Source organism: Pelophylax lessonae, assembly GCF_965119305.1.
Source record: "Pelophylax lessonae genome assembly, chromosome: 7".
NCBI lineage: Eukaryota > Metazoa > Chordata > Amphibia > Anura > Ranidae > Pelophylax > Pelophylax lessonae.
In genome coordinates this window covers 101,557,829-101,585,826 of record NC_138774.1, presented here as the reverse complement: position 1 = coordinate 101,585,826, position 27,998 = coordinate 101,557,829, and the positions used below count along the sequence as shown (strand labels likewise).

General features: G+C 42.7%; 1 protein-coding gene across 1 annotated transcript in view; it reads right to left on the bottom strand.

Annotated features, from left to right (window-relative positions):
* Positions 1–27,998, bottom strand: part of LOC309559727 (leucine-rich repeat and fibronectin type III domain-containing protein 1-like protein) — a 947,847-nt gene that overhangs the window by 328,821 nt on the left and 591,028 nt on the right. Inside the window, 1 exon segment of the mRNA XM_082263145.1 lies at positions 26,978–27,032. The gene's annotated coding sequence lies outside the window, so the exon portion shown is untranslated.

The following is a 27,998-nucleotide window of genomic DNA, read 5'->3' as shown; positions in this document are numbered from 1 at the left end:
GTTGACAGCTGAATGAAAAAAAAAACAAAAAAAAAAAAACATTGCCAGCAACAGACTTTGAGGGGAACCCCCAGGCCAAGATATTAAAAAAAAAAAAAAAATGGCGTAGAATTCCCCCTAAAATTCATACCAGTTCCTTATCAGAGCATGTGGAAAATGGGAGGGGGCGGTGACGAGCCCCCTCCCCCTTCCTGAAACATACCCTGACAGGTGAATGAAAAAATATAAAATTGTCAGCAATAGAAAAATGTTAAAAAAAAAAAAAAATCACATGGGAGTCCCCCCCCCCCCCCAATCCATACCAGGTCCCTTGGGTCTGGTATGGATTTGAAGGGGAATCCCCACACCGTTTTTTTTTTTTTTTTTAACATTTTTCTATTGCTGGCAAAAGGGGGCCCCCAGATCCAGGCCCCCTATGTGAATAAGTATGGGGTACATAGTAATTCTACCTAGTCACCAAAAAAGTGTCAAAAAGAAATAAAACACACACACAACAGTTTTTGACAATTCTTTTATTAAAATAAATAAATAATGTCCCCCAAGTAGATTCATCGTCAATCACAAGACCCGCTGCCACCGCTGGACCTGAAAAAAGAAAAAAAATGCTCTGCTCGCAATGAAGGCAAACTACTGACTACTTGCTCCTCCTTTTGACAGTCCTATATAGGCAAGGGACGGGGCCACCTGGCGATGTCACTACCCCCTCGTGACCCACGGCAGAGCAGGTAGTCACCGGCTTGCTTTCTTTGTGGGTGGTGCGTTTTCTCTCTTTTTTTCGTGTGTGGCAGTGGCGGCGGGCGCTGTGTTTGATGATGGATCTACATCGGGGGACCTTGGTTTTTTTAATTTTAATTAAGGAATTGTCAAAAACTGTGTGTGTTTGTTTTTATTTCGGTTTGACACTTTTTGGGTGAATGGGTAGGGGTACTATGTACCATCAACATGGGGACAAGGTGCTTTGGGTGGAAGGGGCATTGTTTCCTGGTATGGTTTAGGATGGGTGGTGGGGCGTTGGCTCGTCCCCCCCTTTCCTCACCTGCCAGGCTGCATGTTCGCATAAGGATCTGGTATGGATTTGATTTTTGGTGGGGAGGGGCCCACAACATTTTATTTTTAAATTTTTGGCGTGTGGTTCCCCTTAAAATTGATACCAGACCCAAAGGGTTTTTGTTTTTTTTTTTCGTTTTTTTTTTTCGTTTTTTTTTTTTTCGTTTTTTTTTTAACATTTTTGTATTGCCTGCAGAAGTATTGTATTGTCGGCAATTTAAATGTCATTTTTTTTCTTTATAAATGTCAGTTTTGCTGAAGCAGGTTCTATACATGGTACAGATGTGCCACTTTACAGGCAGACTAAGGGCACCCCCCAGGCACTATATTAATAAAAAATTTTCATTTTTGCCATTTTACTTAAGGCGTCAATAAAATCACTGCTCCTGTAAAAACTTTTATTGATACATGTCCCCAGAGCAGTACCTAGGCCCCTATACCCTTTTTATGGCCAATAACTTGCATATAAACCTTCAAAATGAGGAGTTTTGGTTTTCGAATTTCGAGTCCCATCGATTTTAAAAGAGTTTGCAGCTCCTGTCCGAAATTTTTACATGTTCAGGAGTTCTGGTGCGAAATCAAACAGGGCGGTGTTCAGCCTAAGTCTACTAAAGTCCAAAGCTAGATGTAACCATATAAACCTCACTAAGATGCATGCTGCTTAAAGTGGTTCTAAAGGCAGGTTTTGTTTTTTTTACCTTTCCTTTTACCCCACGTTATACTTACCAGAGTCCGATCATGATCCAGCGATGTGCATGAGAGCAGAGGCTCTGCATGCTCTCTCCTTCCTCATTGACTCAGAGACACCAGCCAGAGCCACTGGCCCCTGGTGCTGTCAATCACAGGCAGTAAAGAGGGATCAGGGGGCGGAGCCAAGCCCCACTGTCTGTGTCAAAAGGACACAGACAGTGAGGCTTGGGAGCAAGCCCGCACGTGGTTTGCAATGGGGGCGCTCAACGGGGCTAAAGGAGCCAGGAGGGTTGGCGGGGGACCCAAAAGGAGGAAATCGAGCCTGGGTAAGTATGACTTGTTTGTTATTTTAAAGAAGAAAAAAAAACGTATTTACATTTGGAATCAATTACTGCTGAACTGCAGGCATTAACAAAGCAATACATTTGATTTTAAATATCTGCATTTGATTTGGTATAGGCCTCTTGCAATGGTCTATAGGAGTGCACTGGGATAGGAGAGGCAGGACTGGGAGCCAGTCAGATACAATGTTGAATCCTTGGGTGCACTAACTGGCCTCCTGCCCAAATTACCATTAGTGTGAGTCCCTGCTCCCTGATGGAGCATAAAATAGTTAATTCCCTATAACAGGCACAGTACCTTAATACAACACCTCACCCTGCTTCCTTCTTGGATGAGCTGGGATTCAGTTTTTGGGATAGGCTACTCCCAAAATCAATAGCAACTAGTAGTAGTAACGTCAGGGCATACACGTTCTTACAATTTTGAATGGTAGCGGTCAGTGCTTTCCCATTAAAGCCTCGTACACACGCAACGAATTTCCGCCGACCGGTCATCCGTCTTTTGTCCAGAGTGGTGTCTGTTGGTTGGAATGTGCTCTAAACTGCACACAAATTTTCCCGCACTACAGAATTCTACTTCAGAAGTGATGTCATGTGTTGGATTGCTTTCTTTGTGTTCTTTCATCTCTGAGCATGCCTAGTCTTGCTCATAAGATTTTTCCCCATCGAAATCTGTACTAATGAGACGAAAATCGGACGTGTTTTGACGGTCGACAAAAATTTTATAGCCTGCACACCAGGAATTTTTCGTCCAAAAAGTCGGAGTCGGTTGTTGGACGAAAATTCCCGGCAGAATTTCCGCTCGTGTGTACGGGCCTTAACTCCCATCTTTTTAAGGATACCAGGACCCCCAGGTATTCCCCAGCCAGAGAATGTCACTTGCTTGAAGGCTACATCATACCAAGAAGAGCCCTGCCTAGTCCCATAGGTACCAAACTCAAATTTTGCCTCTTCTCTCAAACTTTCCACCCAGACTTTGCTTTAGTGCTATACAACCCCATATTTTTAGTTTAGGGGAGGGTGACACCTCATGGCCAAGCTAACACCCCCATACAGACCTACATGTACCCCGTACATGGTCAGTCCTAACACCCCCGTACAGGTTTGAAACATCCAAATGTGCTGACAAGAAATAGGCTGGCAGGAAAGAGCAGAGTGAACAAAAATATAACCTCATGCTGCTTCTTCACTGTCCATTTAGAGGAGAGAGGGCACTGTTCTATTATTTAGCTGTAACAGAAAAATGGGCATTATCAGCCTGGCTTTGCTCTATGATGGGTCTGGCCCAGAACAATTGCATGCAAATTTATGTCACCACAATTAATGTCTTCATTCCTCTTCTGAGTGACTTAAGCCTTGTTCACACAGGTGGAAAAATAAATAGCGTTCAGCCTGTTTTACCATCTCCAACCATCCTCTGAAACCCTGGCTACGGGAGGGGGGTCATACAACCTTCAGTGATGCTTTACTTCATGGCCCGTCAAGCTTGACAGGCAGCACCACCTCTTAAACTCTCTCTTTGAAGCCAGTTGGACGCCACTGCAACACTAATGCTTGGCTTGCAGCCGTGTTGCAGTAATTTCATTGTAAACTCCCTGCTCGGAAAAAAACACAGCAAAAATAAAAAAACAGGCATCCAGGAGGAAGCAGTATTGTCTCCTGAATGCCTGGAAGCCACTGCTCTACCATGCTCTGAAAAGGGAGGGGTGGAGGAGACTGCCTGCCAGAGTGAACCTACCCTTTACGAGTAGCAAAGCAAGGACGGGGATGACATCATCATATCTGGCACCTTCATAAACAAGTCAACAGTTTCCCAATTGCTATTCTGACAGATTTCCTTTAAGCACTTTTCTAGTCCACCTTCAAATCCTACAATACCCTCATACATCCATCTTGAGTAAACTAATGGTCCTTTGTTATCTCCTCATGAAAAAAAGTGAATCATTATGGATCAGCACCATCTCCTCCTACGTGAAATGGGTTATTATGGCCCTCATGTATGTGAAGTAGGTCATTATCAATCTCCATATTCTCTTCATGTGTGTGAAGTGGGTCACCATCATCTTTTACAGCTGCTACATGTCTAAAGGGGGTCACTATAGACATCCTCAGTATTCAAACAGTAAACAAACCATTGTTAACCACCAGGACTCCACTTACCTTCAATCTTCTCACTCGCGAATGACTAGGAGTGATTTACAATAAAGAAAAACAGGCCTGATTACCATAGCAACCATTGGCTTTTATTTCTATTACCTAATTTGCACTAGAAAATGGAAACAAGCAACGTCACAGAATGCTTTATACAACAGCACTACTTTTCAGTCCGCTACTTTCTTTAATGATTGCAACCCAACAACCTTTTCTCGCAACGCAATTGTATTAACTGATAAATTGTAATCACTATTATGTGAGATTCGAAAAAGATCAAAACTGAAACATTTGTGCTAAAAAGACATTGAAAATTGGACTTTATGAGAGAAATATAAAATAATACACTTGTGTGGGCAGACTGAATCATTATTAAAATATCTCTCCTCCACATCCATTATCTGATATAAAAGATTGTTTCCAGGAAATAGTAAATACAAATATATACGATAGATAGATAGATAGATAGATAGATAGATAGATAGATAGATAGATAGATAGATAGATAGATAGATAGATAGATAGATAGATAGATAGATAGATAGATAGATAGATAGATAGATAGATAGAGATAGAGCCCTGCCGCTGTGTGAAAAGGTTTTTATGTCATCAAGGGTTCTCATCCAGGCAGGTTGAGGGGCTCTAAGGTGCTCGTCTCATATTGAAGAAACTAGATTTTCAGTTTCCTGAGAAGGTGGTAAAACCCAATTTGGAAGCTAGAGTGCAGAGTCTCTGTAGAGCAGTGGTCCTCAACCCTGGCCTACAGGGCCCACTAACAGGCCAGATTTGCAAGATAACTGAAATACATCCCAGGTGATATCATTTGCTGCTCAGTGATTGCAGTACTCTAGTCTGCATCTCCCCAAGGTAATACTTAAAATCTGGCCTGTTATTGGGCCCTGAGGACCGAAGTTGAGGACCACTGCTGTAGAGGCTTGGAAAGGATGAAGTCACCAATCTGAAGTCCAGGCTTTGCAGACAACCGGCACACTGATTGTACAGGTGTGTGCAGGGTGTTTTTTCAGAGACAGGACTATGATGGGGAGCTACACCCCAAAGGACAGAGGAGGTCACAGTCTAGGAGTCAGCAGGCCTCTACCTAGGAGACAGGTGGGAGCCAGTGCACAAGGAGCTCAAACATTGAGTTTGTGTGAGAAGGCTGGCGGAGACAGACAAGGGTCTGGGAATTGAGCCCAGAGCAGCAGTGCTGAAGTGTAAGCCAGAAAGCTGATAACCTTTGCTTTTGTGGAAGAGAAAAGCTGAAAAAAATGGATTTTTGTAAAATCTTACCGTAAAATCCTTTTCTCTTAGCTCATTGACAGACGTAGTCCTCTGTGATTCAGCACCTTCGGGTTATGCTGCCCTCCACAGGAGTAGGACTAGACAGGAAATAAAAATGCTCTGGCCACACCCTAGGGGCAGTCCCCGAGGGTATATCCTCTCTCTCTCTGCCACAGCAAATCAGTTATGTCACAAAGCAGTGTTTAGAGAATTTAACCCAACCCAACTCCAAAACAGAGGGGCGGGTACTACGTCTGTCAATGAGCTAAGAGAAAAGGATTTTACGGTAAGATTTTACAAAAATCCATTTTTCTCTATCGCTCATTGACAGACGTAGTCCTCGGTGATTCAGCACCTTCGGGACGTCCCAAAGCAGTACCACAAATGAGGGGGTGGGAAAAATGGAATTAAATCCAATCTAGAAGGCCCAACCGGTGCCAACTAGAAGTTTTACAATGCTCATCCTCAATGATGAGACTCAACAAAAAATTTTTCAACAGAAAAAATCCTCGAGGTAGACCTCCGGTCTCCTCAAATTGCGGCCTGCAAAACCTTGCGGCCAAATGAGGCATCCGCCGATGCCATCACATCAATTTTATAAAATTTTGTAAAGGTATGTACCGACGACCAGGTGGCCGCCTTACATACCTGGACCACTGACGCCTGATGGCGGAAGGCCCAGGAAGTACTGAGCGCTCGAGTGGAGTGCGCCCTAACAGGGAACGGAGGACTCCGACCCTTAATAAGCCTGTACCACCGTCTGTCTAATCCATTTGGCGATAGTCGCGGCAGATGCAGGCAACCCCTTTCTGGGGCCATCCGTGATCACAAAAAGTGAATCCGTCTTACGGAACGATTCCATAGCCTTCAGGTATACCCTGATTGCCCGAACCACATCCAAGGAATGCAACGCATGTTCCCGATGATGATTGGGCTGAGGACACAAGGAAGGTAGTACAATATCTTCATTCAGATGAAAATCTGAAACCACCTTAGGAAGAAAGGATGGCTTAGGATGAAGTACTACCTTATCCCTATGAATCACTAAGTATGGGGACTGGCATGATAAAGCAGCCAGTTCTTACACCCTGCGTGCAGAAGTGATAGCCACCAAGAAGGCCACCTTCTGGGATAAAGTAAGCAAGGGAATCTCCCTGATGTTTTCAAAGGGAGGTTTCTGTAGAACCGACAAAACCAAATTAAGATCCCAGGGCGGTAAGGGCGCGCGGACTGGTGGAGCCAGATGCCGCACCACCTGGATGAAATTCCGCACTAAGGACTTGGTAGCTAAAGGTTTCTGAAAGAAGATTGCTAATGCTGAAACTTGACCCTTGATGGTGCTCAAGGCTAGTTTCTGCTCAACCCCTTTTTGCAAAAAGGCCAATATTCGAGTCACCGAATAGGTACGTGGAGGAAATCCTAAAGATTCGCACCACGCGATATAAGTCTTCCATGTGTGATAATAGACTCTGCTGGAAGTCGCTTTCCTTGCTTTAATAAGGGTAGGAATGACTGAAGCTGACAACCCTCTGTCCTTCAGTACTTGGGTCTCAATGGCCAGGCCATTAAAACCAGGGACTGTAAAGCATGATGGTAGATTGGTCCTTGAGACCGCAGATACTCCCTGAGACGAAGTTCCCACGGAACGTCCGCGACTAGCATGTCCAAGTCGGCCAGGCCGGCTTGACGAGGCCAGCCTAGAATTTCTAGGACCACTGGCGCTGACTGGATCTGAACCAGGCGTCCCTAGAGCTATCTGGCCCCGACCATCCGACAAAGTCTGGTCGTTTTCTGTTCCCACACATTTATCAGATACCTGATTCCTATCAGGAATGGTGATCTTTCCTGGTTGAACCTCAGGGACCGAAGTCACCTGGCTAGAGGCTTCTTGGTCTGTCTGGTCAACCGGATCCGATTCCTGTGGGGAATTGAGACTAATCTTTGGAAAAAGTAAAGGAAAAGATCTGTTCAGGGAACGGTAAAAGACAAACTCTATCCCTTGTATAATCTGTTCCATCAAATCAGATGTTCCCTGGGGGATATCTTTCCCCCTCAGGTCTTGGCGTACCAATCTCGCCCATTCCGTTAGTGTCTGGGAAACTAGACCAATAACAATTACTGGTCTAAATGCTGACCCTATCAGGGAGAAGATCGTGCGGGACTCCGCTTCCACCTTTCGATCCACCGGATCCTTAAAGGACGAAGTGTCCTCCACTGGGATAACCGTGGCTTTATTCAGCCTGGAAATAGGTGGGTCCACCACCGGTGGAACCGTCCATTTCTTGATGAGGGATTCCTCAAACGGATAGCGTCTAGCAATACGCTTGGAAATAGTAAAGGTACGCTTAGAATGCTCCCATTCTTCTTTAATTTTATTACCAAAACACTTGGGTACAGGAAAAACCTTCACCGTTTTGATGGGCTTGTTAGTACCAAAGGGAATCTCGGTTTCAGTTGCCTCTGCCGGTAAAACCTCAAGTCTTAAGGTTTCCCGCACCGCCACAACTAGTGCGTCCACCAATGCTTCTTCCCGAATTATGGCGGAAGAATGAACGTCCTCCTCACTGTCTGAGGGAACTTTACCTGAGATAACAGCCCTTGCAGAGGGACCTGCAGCTGCAGTGACCATCTCTGAATCTGAGTCAGAGGTGTCAGATGATATAGGGGTAGGCGGGGGTCGCTTTCTTGACCCCCGTCCCTGACAGGCCGTCTCCACCCAAGCCACCAAAGACTCCAAAGCTGATGTAAATGCATCTATACTCTGTGCACCGGCGGGTCCCGTGGTCCCCTCGAGGGAAACAGGTGGGAGTGCTTGTGTGGCAGGGTCCATGATAATTCCAGTTACTACCCGGAAAATTCAATCCAAAATAAAACTTTTTTTTTTTTTATTAGACCCCCAGCGCCACAAAGCCCCTCAGTGTTTGCTTAGGGACCCCTATCGAGTGAGAGAGCCCCAGGCTCACCACTTGATGCTCAGAGTTTTCCACTGCACTTGTCTCAGCACTGTCTTGAACCGACAGGAAGTCTCTTGGCTGGCTGCCCGGGAAGAAAGGAGGTGGCTCCGCCCCTCCGTACGCCTTTCGGCGCCTCCCCTAGCTCCACGAGGTGTTTGGGTCACCTCAAACATGGCCGCCCCCATGCTGGAGACACGAGGCTACGCCAAAATGGCGGCCTCGTGCGATCTAGCAAACAATGGCGGCGGTTGTACCGAATAGCGGCGTGACTGCAGAGCATCACAACACCTTCTCTACATGGGGATTTAGCCTGGTCGGCGGTACCGGACCCTGGCGGACCGCATGGCCGTCGGAAGGCCTGCTATTGCTGGAGACCTGACTTGGAAAGCAGTCTACATGTCCGTGGCTTCTGACTGGTAGGATACTTATATTTATCACAATAAGATTCCAGTACTGCCACTGATTACAATCTTTTAACATATTTACAATTAGATTGTCAGCTCCCAAACCAAGCCTCCTGGCTTTTTGCACACAAAAATCACACTCAAAGTAGGGGGATCTGTGCCATGTTATAGGATAGAGGGGAACTCATCCTTACCATACAGAGAGGGGCCCGCGTTCACCACAAGACCCGTCAGGGGAAAGGGGGAACATACTACTCACCATACCGGAACCAGGCGGGCGCCAACTCCTGACAGTACCCCTCTCCACCGGGGCGGGAGGGCTATCGACCAATACGGACGCCGTGACTCATGGTCCTTGGCGTTTCAGCGAGACGTTTAACTCGCAGGGTCAGTCCCTCCAGTGGGACTATGTCGCGGCCGACCCAGCGCGGAGCTATGGCCTGCACGCGCTCGTAGGCTGAACTGGGGTGACCACCGGATCTCAACATCCAGCCCGTCGCCCAGTTCAGCTTTCTTGCTTGAAGATCTCACAGGAACACTGGAGAAAAAAAAAGCTGTCTAAAAATCTTTTTAAGAAAAAAATCCTGCCAGGACCGAAGATCCCAGCAAGGTATCTAGGTCCTTACTCCTAACTAGACAGAAAAAAACTGATTTGCTGTGGCAGAGAGAGAGAGGATATACCCTCGGGGACTGCCCCTAGGGTGTGGCCAGAGCATTTTTATTTCCTGTCTAGTCCTACTCCTGTGGAGGGCAGCATAACCCGAAGGTGTTGAATCACCGAGGACTACGTCTGTCAATGAGCGATAGAGAAACTCCTGTGAGGGAACCCTATGTGTTGGACTGGACTTTTTGTTAATAAAAGTAGGTCAAAAAATACATGAGGTACCACTCCTTCTAAAAATGTTTGTTGCCTGTTCACATCTGGTGTCAAGTCTATTTGAGTCACAGAACCAAACATGTATACTGGAAATATATGCTTCAAATAAAGTAATTCGAACAATGCGTTGGGTGGCACGTTAAGGCTACACCAGTTTAGGCTTTTTGATCCTTAGTGCTGGGTGTAAGTACAGGAGGTACAAGTGAGTTTTTATTAGTTATATCCAATGTTTTAATAAAGGGTTTTTTGGGCAATGAGCCTCTGTGCTTTCCCTGCTTTATGTGTTGGGCAGAGTGTTATATGAAAGAAGCATGGGACATTTATTTTCTCTATGGTACCAGTGTACAGTCGGAGCTGGATGGTAACATCCGCTTTGCTTAATCATCTTATTCATTTAAGTGGTCAACACTAGGAGGTAAGCTTATCATCAATTTGGTGTCCACAGGAGGGAAACAGCATTTGTTTGGAAGAATAGGAGTGTGGACATTTTACTTTCATCGATCACTTTGAGGATATTGATTCATACTTTTCTCATTAATTGGCTATTAATGGACTTTGTGGTTATTGATTTGCATGTTACTGATTAACACAAGAGCACTTTTACAGGGATTGGATTAGTACTTTAGGTATTGCACATGTGATTTTTTTCTGCATTTTTTATTTGGTTTTTAGATTGGTAAAGAAGGCTTTTTTTAGTTAATACTGAATAGGTTTCAGAAAAGTGTCATAATTCCTCATCACTATCCTTTTCGCTGGTCAGAGACTCAAAGCGTGACAGCCAGGCAACTAGCATTTTGGTCAGTTATGGCAGCCTCCAGGATTCTCTCATAACAGGTTTCCTTTAGGGCCCATAAGTAAGTTATATATAAAACCAAGGGGACAGAAATCCCAAATAGGGTAATTATACAAAATACAGCCTATAACAATCCAGTCATCGACTCACCCTGGGATGGGGTACCTCAACAACTGGCCATGAATAACTACAAGCAACAGGAAGTCTCAGACTGACCACCCACCAAGATGTTGTAAATGAGGACCAACTGCGGTATTACCGATTAGAATGACTTTACACGAGGGCCCAGACATCAAGCTAATGCATACCACTAGGGATGAGGTTCGAGTCGAACGTAAGTCGGAATCTGGAAGCCCCCTTTAACAAGGGGACCCCTAGATCCCGGCCCCCCCTATGTGTATGTATATGGGGTACATGGTACCCCTACCCATTCACCAAAAAAGTGTAAAAAAAAATAATGACAAAAGCCAGTTTTGGAAAAGTCTTTTATTAAAAAAAAAAAAAATACTGTCCCCCCCAATGATCAGTTGGCGGCCACCTGAAAAACAGAAAAAAAAAAAAGAAGAAGAAGCTCCTGCTTCTCCAGAGGCTTCCCGCCGAATGAGCTGTTTTGATTTTGACAGCTCTTTTATAGTGACCTGACGTCACAAGCCGTCCCACAATGCACTGTTCAAGTGAAGTGAATAAATTACTGACATCAGTAATTTATTTACTGAACCTAAAGCAATGGATCATGGGAGCTATCAAACCCAGATAGAAGACAGTTAGCCAGACAGAGTCCAAGGTTATTCAGCTGGCTGGGTAGAGTAACCGACTTGCAAACAAAAGGTTGTGAGTCTGAATCCCCAGGCCAGCAGGTGATTAATATTAATTATGGATTTTAATTAAAACCTAATAATTGTCCCACCCCTTCTGAAGTGACGTCAGTAATTTATTCACTGCACCTGAGAAATGGATTATTGGGCAGTGGTGATGTCAGAGCCCTATAAAAGAGCTGTCAATCTCAGATAGAGAATTGTTAGGCAGAGAAAGTCTTCGGTTACTCAGCTGCCTTGGTGGCGTAGCTATTAGAATAACAGGCTAGCAAGTGAGAGGCTGAGTTTGAATCCTTGGCCCAGCGGGTGATTAATAGTCACTTAAATTTAAGCCTTAAATTGAGGACTTGTGATTTTTCGTGTTCGTATGCTCGCTAGAACATTTCCCCTGTTCGAGATGTTCTGGTGCGAACCGAACAGGGGGGTGTTCGGCTCATCACTACATACCACCATACACACACACAGCAATGCTAAAGATGATAACTAGGTTATGCTATAAACAGCCATACAGGTGGATCACTGCCTTCCTGCCCTTACACTGAATGGTTCCGATGAATCCACTTGAAAAGGGGTGTACAGCAGGGGGTCAACAAACCACTAGCTAAACTGCCTCTCTATGGAGAGAAACTATTTTACTATGATCAGTCGTTGTACCCCCTCCGTTGGGGCATAGGGAGTAGCGAAGATCCCTCTGATATGATGGCGAACTAAGGCTGGAGCTGCGAATCCGCTTTTTGGATGACCATGAAATTGCTAATCATTATCTGGGGCCATTTAGTGTGTGGGAAGTATTCAGTTTTGGGCTGCATTAACGCATGACAGAGGGCGGTGTGATGCACATTTTATTAGGAAAAAACAATTTGTTTGAAAGAATGGGAGTGATGCTCGTTTTAACACATCACACAGCTCCCTTTCTTTGTAAACTTTATGCCAAGCGCACAAAGCGACACTTCATTCACCTCAGGTAGAGTGGTATGTTGCGTTTGCTGTGCAGTTACATGAATTGCCATCCAGCGATGTGCGATATTACGCAAACATACTGCTTTGATTACACCTCTCCTGCACTACACTAGGGTGCGTTGTAATAAAAATGGGACACATAGAAAACAATTGTTTTCTATGAGCCCTAGTAGTGACTGGTGTTTTTCAAGTGCAGAAAAACACCAGTCATTGCTCGAATGTTAACGGGCCTTAAAAGTTACACCATCACTGCTATTAAATATTTTTCCTAAATAGTGCTTTGGAAAAGAGCTAATTCATTCAGGGCTGTACACTGCTATGGCTGATACAAGCAGGTGTTTGCGATAAGACTCAGTTAGAAAGCCTGAACAAATTAATGACTTACTGACATTGTACCTGGCAGATTGCATGTAATTACAGATAAGGACAGATAAGTGACTCTGGTGGATACAGTTTCTGTCCAGAGAAGCTAATCTATCCCTGACCATAGGTTCCATGCAAATAGCTTCGGACGCCTCTCATTCTGTCATTGATTTGTAAAGGCTGAGTGGCCACAGCGGATCGCATACACCTGGCCGTACCCGCTACAGAAATACACTGCTCTGGTTGGTGCACGGCCCAAATTGGCTCTGTGAATGAGACCCATAGGCTTATGTTAATGGCATCAGTTTGGCATCAATCATTCAGAATTAAATGGACCTACAGTTGAGTTGACCTCTTTTTGATCTGCATTTGACCTGCTTTAACCGCTTGCCGACAACCTCAGGGGATGGAGTACGGTGGGAGAAAGGCTGCACTGTGCCAAATCACATGCCTAGTATGAGATCTGGCACTTCCGGGTAGGGAACACTTCCATGCAGGGGGTGCGCGTGCGTGCTGCAGCTGTGCTGTGATTACACAGCGGTTGCCGACCAATAAATGTCTGCAGGCAACCGCTGATCGGTGAGAAGACACACAGAACAGAGCTCTGCCTAAGTAAAAAAGGCAGAGCTCCATTCTGTGAGAAGGAATGTAGTGGATTTTGTTTTCCTGCAAAGCAGGGAATAAAATCCACCACATCCCTTAGTCAAAACAGCACATAGTAAACATAAAAACACTGGTTGGGAACCAATTTAACCCCTTGATCACCCTAGATATTTAAGTGTTATTAGTACAATGACAGTGCATATTTTTAGCCCTGATCACTCTATTAGTGTCACTGGTTCCCATAAAGTATCAAAAGTGTCAGACTGCCCGCCATACTATCACAGTCCATCTATAAGTCCTTGATCGTCACCATTACTAGTATAAAAATAAATAAAAATTCCAGTGTGTATATATACACCATAGTTTGTAGGCGCTATAACTTTTGTGCAAACCAATGAATAAATGCATATTGAGATATTTTTTTTTTTTTTTTTACCAAGAACATGTAGCACAATGCATATTGGCCTAAATTGATGAAGAAATTAGATTTTTTTTACATTTTTTTTATTGGATAGGTTTTATAGCAGAAAGTTAAACATATTGTTTTGTTTTTCAAAATTGTCAGTCTTTTTTGTTTAAAGTGCAAAAAATAAAAAACCCAGGAGGTGATCACATACCACCAAAAGAAAGCTCTATGTGTGTGAAAAAAAAGAATATAAATTGTATTTATGTACAGTGTTGCATGACTGTGATTGTCAGTTAAAGTACCGCAGTGGCAAAAAGCAGAAAATGGTCTGTTCATGAAGGGATGTAAATCTTTCAGAGGCAAGTGGTTAAAGAATAATTCCAGGCTCTGGCATGTTATACAGTCATACTGGTCCAGCTTGGAGCAAGGCAACTATGTATATACCATACGTGGCTGATTCCCCTGGAAGCCACAAAAAAATTGAAGTACACATCGCTATTTCAGTGATCTCCATTTGCTTCCGGGTCCTATACTGAACAGCCAGTCTAATACCTTAAGAATACAGGATGTTGGCCGCCCAAATACTTGGCATCTTCTGAATGAATGCAACACGATCTCTCTGATTGGATGAGGAAAAGAGCGTGATGTCACTGCTCCACCTCTCTACTTTATCCAATTAGGGAAGGATTTGCATGCTTTTAGAAAAATACAAAGCATTCTCTGAATGGCTCCTGTGCTACGGGGCCAACCTCCTGCATTCATAATGCAGGAGGATCAACTCCTTGGTGTGGGACCTGGAAGCGAGTGGAGATCACTGGAGTGGCAGTGTCTACTTCAGTGATATGCAGCTTCCAGTGGCATCTTTCAGGTATGTCATATACGTAGTTACATTAGTCCAAGCTGGAACAAAGTAACTATGTATAACATGCCGCTGCCTGGAATGATGCAGGTGTTGCATTATTATAGTCATTTTTGAGAATTGAAAACCTGTCGACACTGGCCCCAACAAAATTTCCATGTGTGCCTCTGATGAATCCAGCCTTGTATCTTTTGCAGAGTTAGAGGCTAGGATCTTCTGGGTGTGTCAGATGCCATTATTTCTCTTCTGCTGGAGCTGAGCATACAGAGCTTGGGTAGGGGGCTACAGCAGGGAAGACACAGATGCTAAAGAGGCAACACCGATAACTCAGAGCAAAGAGAATGTAATCAATGTAATATTGATGGGTAATAAAAATGTATTTTCTAAAGCCGTACTTCAAAAATGTGTTTGAAAAGAATGACTGGGCCTCTTTAAAGGAATCAGTTATGCTATAAACTTGGAGGCTGCCATTGCTGAACACTCCTAAAAATACTAATCGCTTGGTTGTCATGCTGCCGCATAAGGCTGATTTACTAAAGGAATTAGGAATGTTCACTCAATAAATCGTGTGAAGAATCACTTCAATTATCCAACAATGTGAAAAGCAAACTTCTATTTATGCATTTCATCTACACATGATTGGATAATTGAAGTGAATATTCACAATTTATTGTGTAAACATTCTCAAACCCTTCAGTAAATCAGCTCAATTGACTTCAATCCTTGCTGACTCACTGATCCAGAATAGGTATAGAGAAAAGGAATCCTGAAGCCTTTCTTGCACTTGTTTACTGTGTCCTTGTGTCAGGTCTTAGGCTGGCCATAGACAGTTTTTTTTTTTTTTGATTAGCCAGATCATTGAAAAAAAAGAAAAAAAAAGAAAAAAGGAACAATGGATTCCCACATCCAGATGTAGTACCCTCCTAGGTAGGTGCTAGAGAAAGTATAGTTTTGAATCGTGTCTGCTTACCAGAGGGATTGCAGGTAAATCTATACTGTTCTCTAACTACCAGAGAGCAGGATCTGTTAGTGAGTTCAGCTCAGTGTGCTCAGATGCAACTGATTCTGTCTGCAGAGTGTTTCACACTGGTCCAATAGGGAGGCATATTGGACAGTGGGAGGAAACCTGACAAATTAGTGCACAGGTGTTTGATACAGCCTGGGTTATTTGGCAGAGGAAAGTGCCTCATTGCATGCTGGGATACTGTATAAAAGCCAGGAGCACATGTTCTCGGGGACTTTCGGTTGGATAGCAGCATCCCAGAGGGAGGGGGCGGCTGCTTCCTTCTCTGTAGAGGTGCCATGCGGCCTCAGGTAGTTGACCTGAGGGCCTAGAGAGAGCTAGAGAGGAAAATAACTGTGGTGCTGTGAAGTTAAATGAAAGGGGAGACACCGGAGGATCGGATTCTGCACTACAGTGAGTACAAATCTGTCTCAAGGAACCTGACCTGAGGAGGCCACCCCTGCAGCTAGAAGAGTTAGTGGATGGGTGTCAGTAAAGGGGATGCTAGTGAGTGTCCTGAAGAGAATGTAGTTCACCAAGTCTATTGCTGGCGAGAAAGACAAAGGAGACTTGACCCTTTCCATACATGTGCCAGTATGGGTTAAGCAGTGCAGCTGCTTCCACAAGCAACCTGGTGAGGCCAAGTGAGAGTTGTCTTTATCCAATGTGAATAGTTACAGTTGGAGTATCCCACTGTTCCCTTCTCCCATCCAAGTTCCAAAATAAACATTAAAAAACCAATACCCCTGCACTGTTTAATGAGTGATGATGAGCCATTGGGAGTAAGGAGGGATGTGTGAACTGTACCCTAAGTGATTGTGTGCTGGTAATCAGAAGAGGCCCAACAAGTCATCATACAGCAAATCCTACGGGGACAGTGCTACACACACACACACACATGCAAGGAGGATGGAGGAATCCTCCCTGCTATGTCATTGTATTCTGGCAGCAGGGAATGTTCCACTGTCAGAATGCCTTGATCAGTGGCTGCGAGCTGCCATTCAACAAAAGTTTTCCAACAGTCCGGTTCAACAAAAGTCGATCATTGGATCAAATTCCATTGAGCAGGAATGGCAATAGATGGAATGAAATTTGGCCAGTCTCTGCTGAACCAGACAAATTTTGATCTATTTATGGGCAGCTTTAGTCTGGCCATACACAGTGCCAATTTGAACCGTTAAATGGGCAGGCTGAAGGTACCAAATTGATCGATTGATAAATTTGGGTACAACCAGCCTTCTGGATTTACTTACAACTATTGGAAGAGGCTGCTATAGCCGCTATAGCCGCTAGTGATAATCACTGTACTCTCCCAGCAGAGACAGCTTCCCCCGCCAGAGAAGACAATTGCTGATATTCATGTCAGCACTGCCGGTGTTGATCAGGGAATTATTCCAGGAAAGAAATGTGCACCGTGTATGACCTACCTTAGACTCAAGAGTACTGGAATTAGGACACAGTCAGGCTAAACACAGGTCACAGTAGCAGCCCATGTACTTATCCCATGACGGGGATCACTTAAAGTGTAAGGGTCCATCCACACCAGGTCCATTGGGACTGCGCTGGGCAGCCTTACTTGGTGCTGTCGAAATGCAAGACAGAGTTTAAAAGCAGCTCTGTTCACACCACTGCCATGCAGAGATGTGCACTGTAAAAAGTATATTATGCAGTACTTCTTTCCAGCACAGCATGGAGCGATACAATCCACTGCAATTCTGTCAATAAAAATGAAAGAAGTGTAACTTTTTGCCATTTCACTAAAGTTAAAAATAAAAAAGTAAGGTTGCCATGTGATGAACTGTTTCTAGTGCAGCAGCACCAAAGCTTTCTCACCACACATCAGAGACTTCATTTTAACTGGCCCTTAACCTTACTAGTAAATTTTTCTGTTATATAGTAACAAAAGCATTCTGTTATAGCGGTTTTGGTTGAAAAAAAAAAAAACATTGATCTTGCCCAAAAAAATCTAGTGAAAGTATAACTTCTTGGGCTCTCTTCCAGTGCGGTTATCATTCATATTGTTCCCTGAGAACTACAGAACTGCATTTCTCTATCATATGGAGAATAGGAAATGGGAGGAGTTCTGTAATCCTATCGTAACTCTGTTTCTGTCCCGATATAGAAGGATGAGTAAGTGAGTCCATCCTAGGACTGGAAGTGTTTTACTTGCATCATTTCCAGGTAAAAATAAAATACAATTTGCTTTAAAAAAAAAAGAAAATTAATGCAGCCATTTAATCACTGGTAAGCTGCAATATTTTAATTTTTTGTGGAATAGATACAGTTTTAGGTTACAATGTCTCCCATTTGGTCAGCATATTTAAAGGGCCTAGCACAACACTGTGTCTGAACCTAATGATGGATTAACAAAAACCCCAATTCTCATGTCAAAGCTTACAAGGCTCATTCTATGTTTTGAGGATGTAAGCGTAAAATGGAGTAAAACAAAAAGGTTGACCTTGATCATGTGTGTTTGTAGCATTGGCAACAAACCTCATTTTTACTACCAGGCCTCACCGGCCAGGTGGCAATCCTAACGTAATGCACAGACATTCCATGTCTTATTGACCTACAATACAGCAAATACCAAGAGTCATAAAGAAGAAGCATGTAACAGATGAGGGAACTGCAGCCAACAGACCAACATCACTGTTGTGTCAATACACCAAGGTTGTTAAAAATATAATTCAGATACAGTAATTCCTTAAAATTAGCACACGAGAGGAAAGCAGAAAATCTGCAGGAAACATCTGCAGAGTGGATGAGATCCCAGGATACAACGGTAGAGAAAACACTCAGCAGAAAATGCTAAATGTGACCTTTTTCCAGATTTAAATATCCTTAGATAAATATCTGCAACATAAAATACTCCCAAAAATGTAGCTTGCTCTGCAATATGATTCACCCTTTCAAGGAGATCTGTTCCCATTTAATAAATGTGCTGTCCACCCAAGACTGATATGGTAGATGCTGGAAAACTACAGTACATCAGAGCTAAGTTGCCTAAATACATCTTATGAATTTAAGGGGCTACATTGGTGAGATCAATAATATGGGTCTCAGTGGCTAAATTGGTGGGATCAATATTATGGGTCTCAGGGGCTCCACTGGTGAGATCAATAATATGGGTCTCATGGGCTTCATTGGTGAGATCAATAATACAGGTTTCAGTTGCTAAATTGGTAAGATCAATAATAAGGGTCTTAGGGGCTCCATTGGTGAGATCAATATTATGTGTCCCGGGTGCTAAATGGGTAAGATCAATATTAAGGGTCTCAGGAGTTAAATTGGTGATATCAATAATAAGGGTCTCAGGGGCTAAATTAGTGAGATTAATAATACTTCCTAATTCTACAAACCTTAGCTGACAATAAAAGCAAAATTCCAATTTCCTTCGCAGATTTCAAGGAGAATGCAGCAAGAGTAGAGGGAACAAATAGAATCTTTATGCTGAAACAGGAGTAGTCAAAGTAGCAAGGGGGAAGAGAATCAGGAACAGCGACCAAATATGTCAGCACCAGAGACCCTAGGACATATAGAAGCCAGCAAAAGGCTCAACTTGGCAAACTCTACCCAGATGTGACATATAACTTTTAGGTAGACTGATCCTTAACCACTTAAGCCCCAGAAGATTTTACCCCCTTCCTGACCAGGGGGTATTTTGCGATTCGGCCCTGCGTGACTTTAACGGACAATTGCGCGGTCGTGCAACGCTGTACCTAAACTAATTTGACGTCCTTTTTTTCCCACAAACAGAGCTTTCTTTTGGTGGTATTTGATCACCTGTGCGATTTTTTGATCATGTGCTATAAACAAAAAAAAGAGCGTAAATTTTGCAAAAACAACAATATTTTTCTCATTTTTTTATATGAAATTCCCCCCCAAAAAAAAGTAAAAATCAAAATTTTTTAACATTTTTGGCCAATTTGTTTTATGCTACATATACAAAGCGTATTTTGATTGGTTTGCGCAAAAGTTATTGCGTTTACTAACAAAGGGAAAGATTTTTGTCATTTTTGTTGTTTTTTTTTTTAACGCGTAATGGCGGCGATCTGAGATTTTTTTTGCGGGACTGCGACATTGGGGCGGACAGAGCGGACCCTTGACTGACATTTTTGACACTTTTGGGGTTACCAGTGACATTACTACAGTAATCAGTGCTATACATATGCACTGTTACTGTAAAATGACACTGGTAGTGAAGGGGTTAACTTTTTTTGAGAGGGAGGGGTGGTGTGTGTCCCTAGGGAAGTGATTCTAACTGTGATTGGCTGTGGCTTGAGGTGTAGGAACAATGATCAACGGTCCTACATAGTAGAACCGTATGATCACTGTTCCTACACAGGGGAGAATGACAGGCGGCTTGTTTACATCGTGTCACGCGCGGGGGGTCCGTGACCGAGCGGGAGCGCGCCTCTGGCGGCGCGCGCTCGCTCCCCAGAGCCTCACAGGCTAGTGACGTACCGGTACGTCACTTTGCCTGTGAGGGGCTGACCGCCGCAGTATATGTACTTGCGGCGGTCGGCAAGTGGTTAATAGGAGGACTCTAGTCAGGTTGGAACTGACAAATACAGGTGCAGCTCATAAAATTAGAATATCATCAAAAAGGTAATTTATTTTAGTAGTTCAATTCAAAAAGTTAAACTCATATATTTTACATAGATGCATTACACACAGAGAGATATATTTCAAGCATTTCTTTATTTTAATTTTGATGCTTGCGGCTTACAGCTAGTGAAAACCCAAAATTCAGTACCTCAGAAAATTAAAATATTACATAAGACTAATAAAAAAAAAAAGGATTTTAATACAGAAATGTTGGCTTACTGAAAAGTATGTCCATATACAGTATTGTATGCACTAAATACTTGGTTGGGACTCCTTTTTGCATGAAAATATTAACAGAATTAGAGGCAGAATCAGGTCCATATGATGATATAGAGGGCTCTGTCCTTGTACCTCATTCTGATCAAAGTCACACGCAATCTGCAAGTGAGCCCAACAAATTTAAAAGAAAATCTACTGGAGATTTCCATGTTTCAGACAAACCCAAAAGTTGACCTTTTTATACAAATGGTCACCCATGAAATCCAGCACATGTTCACCCATGAAATCCAACACATGAAACATGCAAAAAAGCCAGGGCAATCTTCCCCCCAATGAAAACCAAGCTCTATTAAGCTTGAAAAAAAATTAATGATATTGTTATAAAACCTGCAGATAAAGGTGGTAATGTAGTTGTGATGAATGACCCACAGTATATTGATATGTGTAAGAGATAATTACAGTATAGGACTTGGTATAAAAAGGAGGAAACCAATGAGAATTTTTTCTGCTCATTGATCAATATTTTATCTCGGGTACAATAACTGAGGACTTACAAGACTTTTTTAAGACTGAAGAACCTCTCTCTCCAACATTCTATGCACTTCCTAAAGTGCATAAATGTTTGTTAAATCCTCCAGGGCGCCCAATTGTATCTGGCATTAACAGTCCTTCACAGAATGCTAGTTCCTTTGTTGACACATATTTAAGACCTCACGTTGAATCCCTTCCTTCTTATTTGAAGGATACAATGCACATGCTTATGGCCTTGGATGGGATCGAGGTCCCACCAGAAACCATTCTAGTATCCTTTGATGTGGAAGCCCTGTACTCCAATATTCCACACGTACACCGGCATTAAAATTATCGAAACATTTCTAAATGAAAGGGCCTTAAAGCAGTGAAATTTCAATAGGTTTGTTGTCGATATCTTGTATTTTATCCTAACGCATAATGTTTTTGTTTTTAAAGGCTCCCACTATCCCCAGGTGCAGGGGGTAGCGATGGGGACTAAATGTGCCTCATCGTATGCCGACCTGTACTTGGGGGGGGGGGGGTGGGAGCATTGGGTATTTTCTTCTGAGTCAATGTCTTGTTATCTCTGTCACATATATTGACAACATCTTTATTCTCTGGTCTGGCATCGGTGATCTCTTGAGGGAATTTGTTCAGGAACTTAATAAGAACACATTTAATTTACAGTTTACCTCTATTTACGATACTCAACAAGTTTCTTTTTTGGATCTAACTGTATATAATATATAATAATATTTTAGCCACTAACCTTTATTGCAAACCAACTGCGACACCCCCAGATCAGTTTGCATATCGCAGTGCGAACTGCCAATTCCGACATGAATCGGATCGCATAGGTGTGAACACCCATGTGATCCGATTCTGGTGCGGACCAAAAAAAGGGTCCTGTGCGACTTTGGACCGAATGCGATGCAAATTCAGCCATACAATATGTATGGCTGAATTCCCAATGCACAAGACATCGCATGTGATTTGCATAGCAGTGTGGTGCGAATAAAATGCAACATCTGACATTGCATATGTGTGAACCGGCACTTAATGTACAATCTGAGCAGATAAGAAAAATCCTTAAGAGACATTGGCACTTCTTAGCTGAGGATGAGGTGTTAAAAGAATTTGTTGACCCCAAATTGAGTGAAACTGCAGCTATTGTCAGTACATAGCAGATAAGCTCTCTCAAACTTTACCAAACCGTAAGAAATTTTCCCCTCTACACTTTGTATCTAGCCAAACAGTAGGCATAGCATAATGAATGCACATGTCAAGCCTTTTATGTAGGTAAAACCAAACGGAGACTATGGGAACGGATACATAATCATATTGGATATGCGAAAGGGGGTGACTTGGAAAGTCCTATAGCTCATCACTTTGCCCAATGCCATGGATACAGATTTCAGGACTTGAAGTTCTTCACGCTAGAACGTATTCACCCACATCCACATGGGCTACATTTTGATAAAATTATATTACAATGTGAATGCTGTTGGATTTTTTATTTAAATGCATGCAAAAAACCTGGCTTAAAATGACAAATTAAGTTTTGCCCTGTTCCTTAATAGATAGACAGAGTCCCCCTCCCTTTTATCTCTCTTGTACATTACATTACTCCAGTTCCCTATTACAATCATCCTACATTTGTGTACACTGTACGCTTTTCCTTTTTGTGTTTTTTTTTTTTTTTTTTTTTAAATATTGGTCTGTAATATTTTGATGTTAATTCCTAATCTGTAGGTATATTGTGTCCCTAATCATGTTTTCCCATTGAATTAAGAAAGGGTAAGGAAAGAAGGATACAAGTGCAATAGATTTTATATATTTAAATGTTAATAAATTAATTTTAAAGTTTCCCCCTTTTTTTTCTTCTTTTGTGTGTGGCACCTTCTGGGTCTGTTTATTGTCTTCCCTTACTGATTTGGCAAGTTGAGCACTTATATGGTTTGCTAACACTATTTTAGTGTGATTACATTGTGGTTAGTTTTATTTGTGCACAGGTTTGGTTTACTTTTATACTTTTTTCTTGGTATATTTATACCTTTGTGGATGTGTGTGTGTGTGTGTATATATATATATATATATATATATATATATATATATACACACAATTGACGTGACAATTGAAATTTTATTTTTATTTTATTTACTTATTTTTTAAGTGGATGGCTGTTAGTGTTTATACACTTTTTAATCTATAATTTTTTTAATATTTAGAGAATTTTTATCTTGTAGATATTTTGGGTTTGCGCACTGGGGTATTTATTTGTATCAGCATTCCACTTTTCAGTTTCAAATTTTTGTTTATTATTAATGCTCATTAGATGTCTACTTTGTTGATGACTACTTCACCTACAATTTCTGATCCAATACTATAGATTGATGTTTGACCTTAGATCAGAAGCTTATAGATCCTTCAGGATAGATCTTTACAATACACCTTATTGTACATTTCTTGTGGATGAGGTTTTAGAGGTAAGAATTATCAGCCGCATTGTTCCTTCTTTTTCCTCCAGCCTTCTGCCCACCCAATATGCTGACTCAGGATGGTTCTTCACACACCTTTTCCCTCCCCCCTGTCTCCTTTTTTTTTTTCATCTAAGTTGTATATTTTTGATATGAGGACTACTTGTTTTTCCTTCTTTCCTCACACTTGGTGTATTACAAGAAAAAATATTTGTATATGTAATAACAGTTGTATGGATACACTTCAAATTTATATTTTCCTTGTATTGTTTATCTGCTATAAGGTTTACACATATTGAAAAATAGGATCCTGAAGAAACCTGCATTCTGGGTGAAATGCGTTGATCTGAAGCTTGTGGGATTACCCAATACTCAAACCATTGCACTATATGGTGATATGTAGAACATGACATACTTTTATGTAAAACATATGTTTTGCTATTTTAACATTTCTTGTATGCAACAATAAAAATGCATTGTTTTCAGTCATGATACATAGTGTTTACCTTTTGGGCACACAAAAAACCCCATCTTCTAGGGACAGATGATACAGCACAAGCACTATGCTGTGTATCCTGCTTTGAGGGATCAGGGTCATTTCTTTTAGGGTTACAACCACTTTAAAGCTGCAAATCAGCTGCCAACAACTGCGGAAGAGTTTCTAATTGTTGATGGGGAAAGGTCACTTTATTATCCCTTTAATCTGGAATTCCCTAAAGAGAGTGTATTTGGAGTTAAATTTAAAGCTGATCTCTGACCAAAAACAAACAGTGGACATATGCATTTTAAAAAATGATTTACTGCTAATGAAGTGTGTGCCATGTGTGGCTGCTGCATTTGAAAAATGAATACCTTTAATCAGCCTGTACAGTCTAGTAAGTGCCAAACATCTGGTGCTAAGACCTGCATTTTCAGCTGGAGTACACAAATGATAGACTGAATCTCGCTCTGCACCTCCTCTATTCAGAAAAAATCTTGCATTCTTTTCACAGTGTTCTGTGAATGGAGGAGGTGCATGTGAACATTACAATCTCCCCTCCTCCAATGACAGAATGCCTTGCTTATGTACAAAGAGGAGATGAAGAGTGAGTGACCCACTATCATCTGTGTTTTACAGATGGCACACACTTCATTTGTAGTAATTTGTGTTCAGCTTTAAAGTCCACCCTTTCTAAAACATAGGAGTACATATATTTTCAGGGAACAATGTGCATTTATTGTGGTTTCCTGCAATCCCAGGCTCCTGCGGACTCTTCCTCCAGCCCTGTTCCTTTACCAAGGTTTGGACTTTCAGTTAGAAAGCTAGAGAAAGTGTCAAAGGTGTCAAATACTATATATATTTATGTTAGATTAGATTGGTTCTAGGAGGGATTTTACCTTATAATGTCACTATCATTATTACACTCTTGTACTAAGTCGTCATTAACCACTTGCCGACCGCTCACAATAATATTACTGCGGCAGGTCGGCTCCCCTGGGTCCAGCGATGTAGACCTACGTCGCTGGACTTCTAGTGATCTCGGCGGTGTTTAGACACAGCGTGAGTCGGGCCGGAGGAGGAGAGGTGGCAACTGCCGCCTCTCTTCCCCGATCGTCGGGGAAAGTGTGAGAAAATCCGCATGCTTATGTAAACAATCCAGGCGGATCTTCTCTGTGACAGACAGGGAGAGATCACAGGATTCAGCATAGCTGAACCTGCGATTTCTGTCTGTGTCACACAGAACCCCCCCACACATCAGTAAGCATGAGGCATACCACAAGGGCGGTATCTTGTGGTATGTCACACAGAACCCCCCACACGTCAGTAAGCATGAGGCATACCACAAGGGCGGTATCTCCTCCCACAATCTCAAGGGTCATGTGGGGCCTTGTTCACTGTATTTAAACCATGGACTCAGTCGTGGCCTTCAGGCTCTGAGGAAGAGGCCCGGCCTCGGCCTCGAAACGCGTCAGCCCTCGGTCTTCACGAGACATTGGACTTTTCAAATGATGCTGCTCCTTGGAATTGATATGCTGGTCTATTACGCATGTTTGTGAGTAGTTGATTTTAAACTTATGCTATTAAAAGCCCGCTGAGGATAATGCGCTAGGCTGGTGCGCCCTTTATTTGTGTTTGTATTTGCAGTGTTGTTGACCACCCCGGTCGTAGAGGGCAGCAAAGCTTAGCCATAGTGGATGCCAAGTGTGAGTTCCGGGATAGAGGCAGCCTGAGGACCTAGTTCTGAGCGCAGGAGCAGGGTGCTCAGCATCACTATTTTCATTTCTGGATACCTTTAACCCCTTCCCTGCCAGTGTCATTATTACAGTAACAGTGCATATTTTTAGCACTGATTACTGTAGGGCACAGGTGTCAAACACAAGCCCCGTGGGCCGAATGCGGCCCTCCAGGCCATTTTATGTGGCCCTCGCACCTCTCCTGTAGCTGCAGGAGAGCTCCAGTCCTCCTCCAGACCTTATACTTTCTGCTTTCCAGCAATGCCTCCAGCTTCTTCCCAGCAGCACCACAAGCTAAGGGAGGTGCACTGTGATGTAAGGGAGGGTAGGGGACTCAACTTGTGATGGTAGAGAGGCTTTTGACGTCTTATGTAAGGGTAGGGGATGCCCTTGACATCTAGTCTTACAGATACAACCGGCCCTTTTGAGGGCAATCATAATGCTGATGCGGCCCGCGATTAAATTAGAGTTTGACACCCCTGCTGTAGGGGGTTAAATCTTCCGGTCTTGAAGTGCTTAATTCACTCACTCGTCATTATTACACTCTACTTCAATGAATATAAATCCTGTTCAATAGAGTTCAGATAATTAGGAGTTCAATGTACAGGTGACACACGTTTCAGAAGGTTCAACATCTTCCTCTAACATCTAACACGGACGTGAAACAAACTTATATTGCAAGCCTGAAGAATGTAGAACAGCTGGGAAAGAAATGGCTACAAGATGGTTTGCACAACAATAACCAATCAGAATGTAAGATGCACAAGTATGACATAGTCAGGCAGTATAATATTACTGACCCATTATCATATCACTGGCATTAATACACACTGATCCTAAGAGGAACTAAATAATTATCACATCAGTATTGGTATTGTTACACTCTGGTCCTAGGAAGCACTGGCCTGTTATGTTACGGTCATTATTACACTCTGGTCCTAAAAGGAACTGGCTCATTATCATGTCACTGTCCTTGCTACAGTTTGGCCCTAGGATGGACTAATTTATTACAGGGTCACAGTCCTTATTACACTTTTGTCCTAGAAGTGACTGACCTATTTCCTCATTATTGGCAATATTACACTCTGATCCGAAGAGAGACCAAGCCATAGTTACATCACTGTTATTATTACACTCTGGCTCTCGGAAGGACTGACCCATTATAATGTCACTGTCCTTAGTACACAGTCCTAGCAAGTATTAATTATTACATAATTATTATACTTTGACGCTAGGACTGATGGATTAATATGCCATTCTTACACTTTGGTCCAAAGATTGTCTAACCCATTAAAATGTTGTCCATACCATACTAAGGACTAAATAAACACACCAGGGTAGACTGTAGAATTCCATGAAAACATTAACCTGTTTGCCCATTAGGTACATCTCACTCACCTGTATAACACAGTCCTCTGAACACAGATCCCTTCGAGCAGCTCTGCACTGGTGCCTAGTGGAAGAAAGAAGACTGTTTTAGTCTAAGAATAGAGTATTGATCATAATATTGAACTATTAAAGGGTCAAGTATGTAGAATAACCACAGTCTGTTCACATAGCGGTAAATACATGATTTCATGTATTTGCTCAGAGAAATCAATAATGAATTTTCTCTATTCTACAAGGATTTCTGAAAGTACATGACAAGACCTCTACACTAAAACATGCACATCTGACAGCTTAGCATCAGGCTTCGGGGTGTTTTATCCTCATCCTCATACAGACAAGGAAGCAGTCTACACACAGAGGGGGACAAGTGCTGTATGGTCTAGTATACCATTGGTCTTCAAAGTCGCTTGAGAGCTCTATGGTCTCCATTTCTCACTTATGTAATGATGACTGATACTGTGCTGTAATCCCTTGTGTAAACCTTAAAGGTCTCTTCCCAGTGGAAAATCTTACTAAAAATGCTGTATGCAGGGGCGGCTGGTACTCGGTTGTTCAAAGGGATTGCGGCAAACCAATTCGGGAGGAAATCTGGGGGAGCCCCCCTGAACGGCCAGCCGGCCGGCCTGCCTCCTTACCTCCTCCTGTCCGAGCCGGGGAGTCCTGGATGGCTGAGCTGCTGCCTTGTGTCTCCTCCTCCTTCCTGGCCAGTAAGATCGCTTCTCCTTGTGGCCAATCGGGAAAGAGGTCTCACAACCCTCTTCCTGATTGGAGCCCACCCTTTGATGCCTAACTTGAACTTTGAGGGTGACCAAACTATGTCTGCAAATTATTGTAGGTCTGCTTTAGAAGCCATTAAATAATCCAACACCAGCACTGTCCCTTCTAAAACTGGCCATATGCTATACAAATTTCAGTCGGTTCCTGATGAACCAGCCAACATTTGCTCTAAGAGTGGCCCTGTCGTCATCATCCTACCTAGTTTAATCCAATGAGGTTATGATTTTAAATTTTCACATTATATTTTAGACTT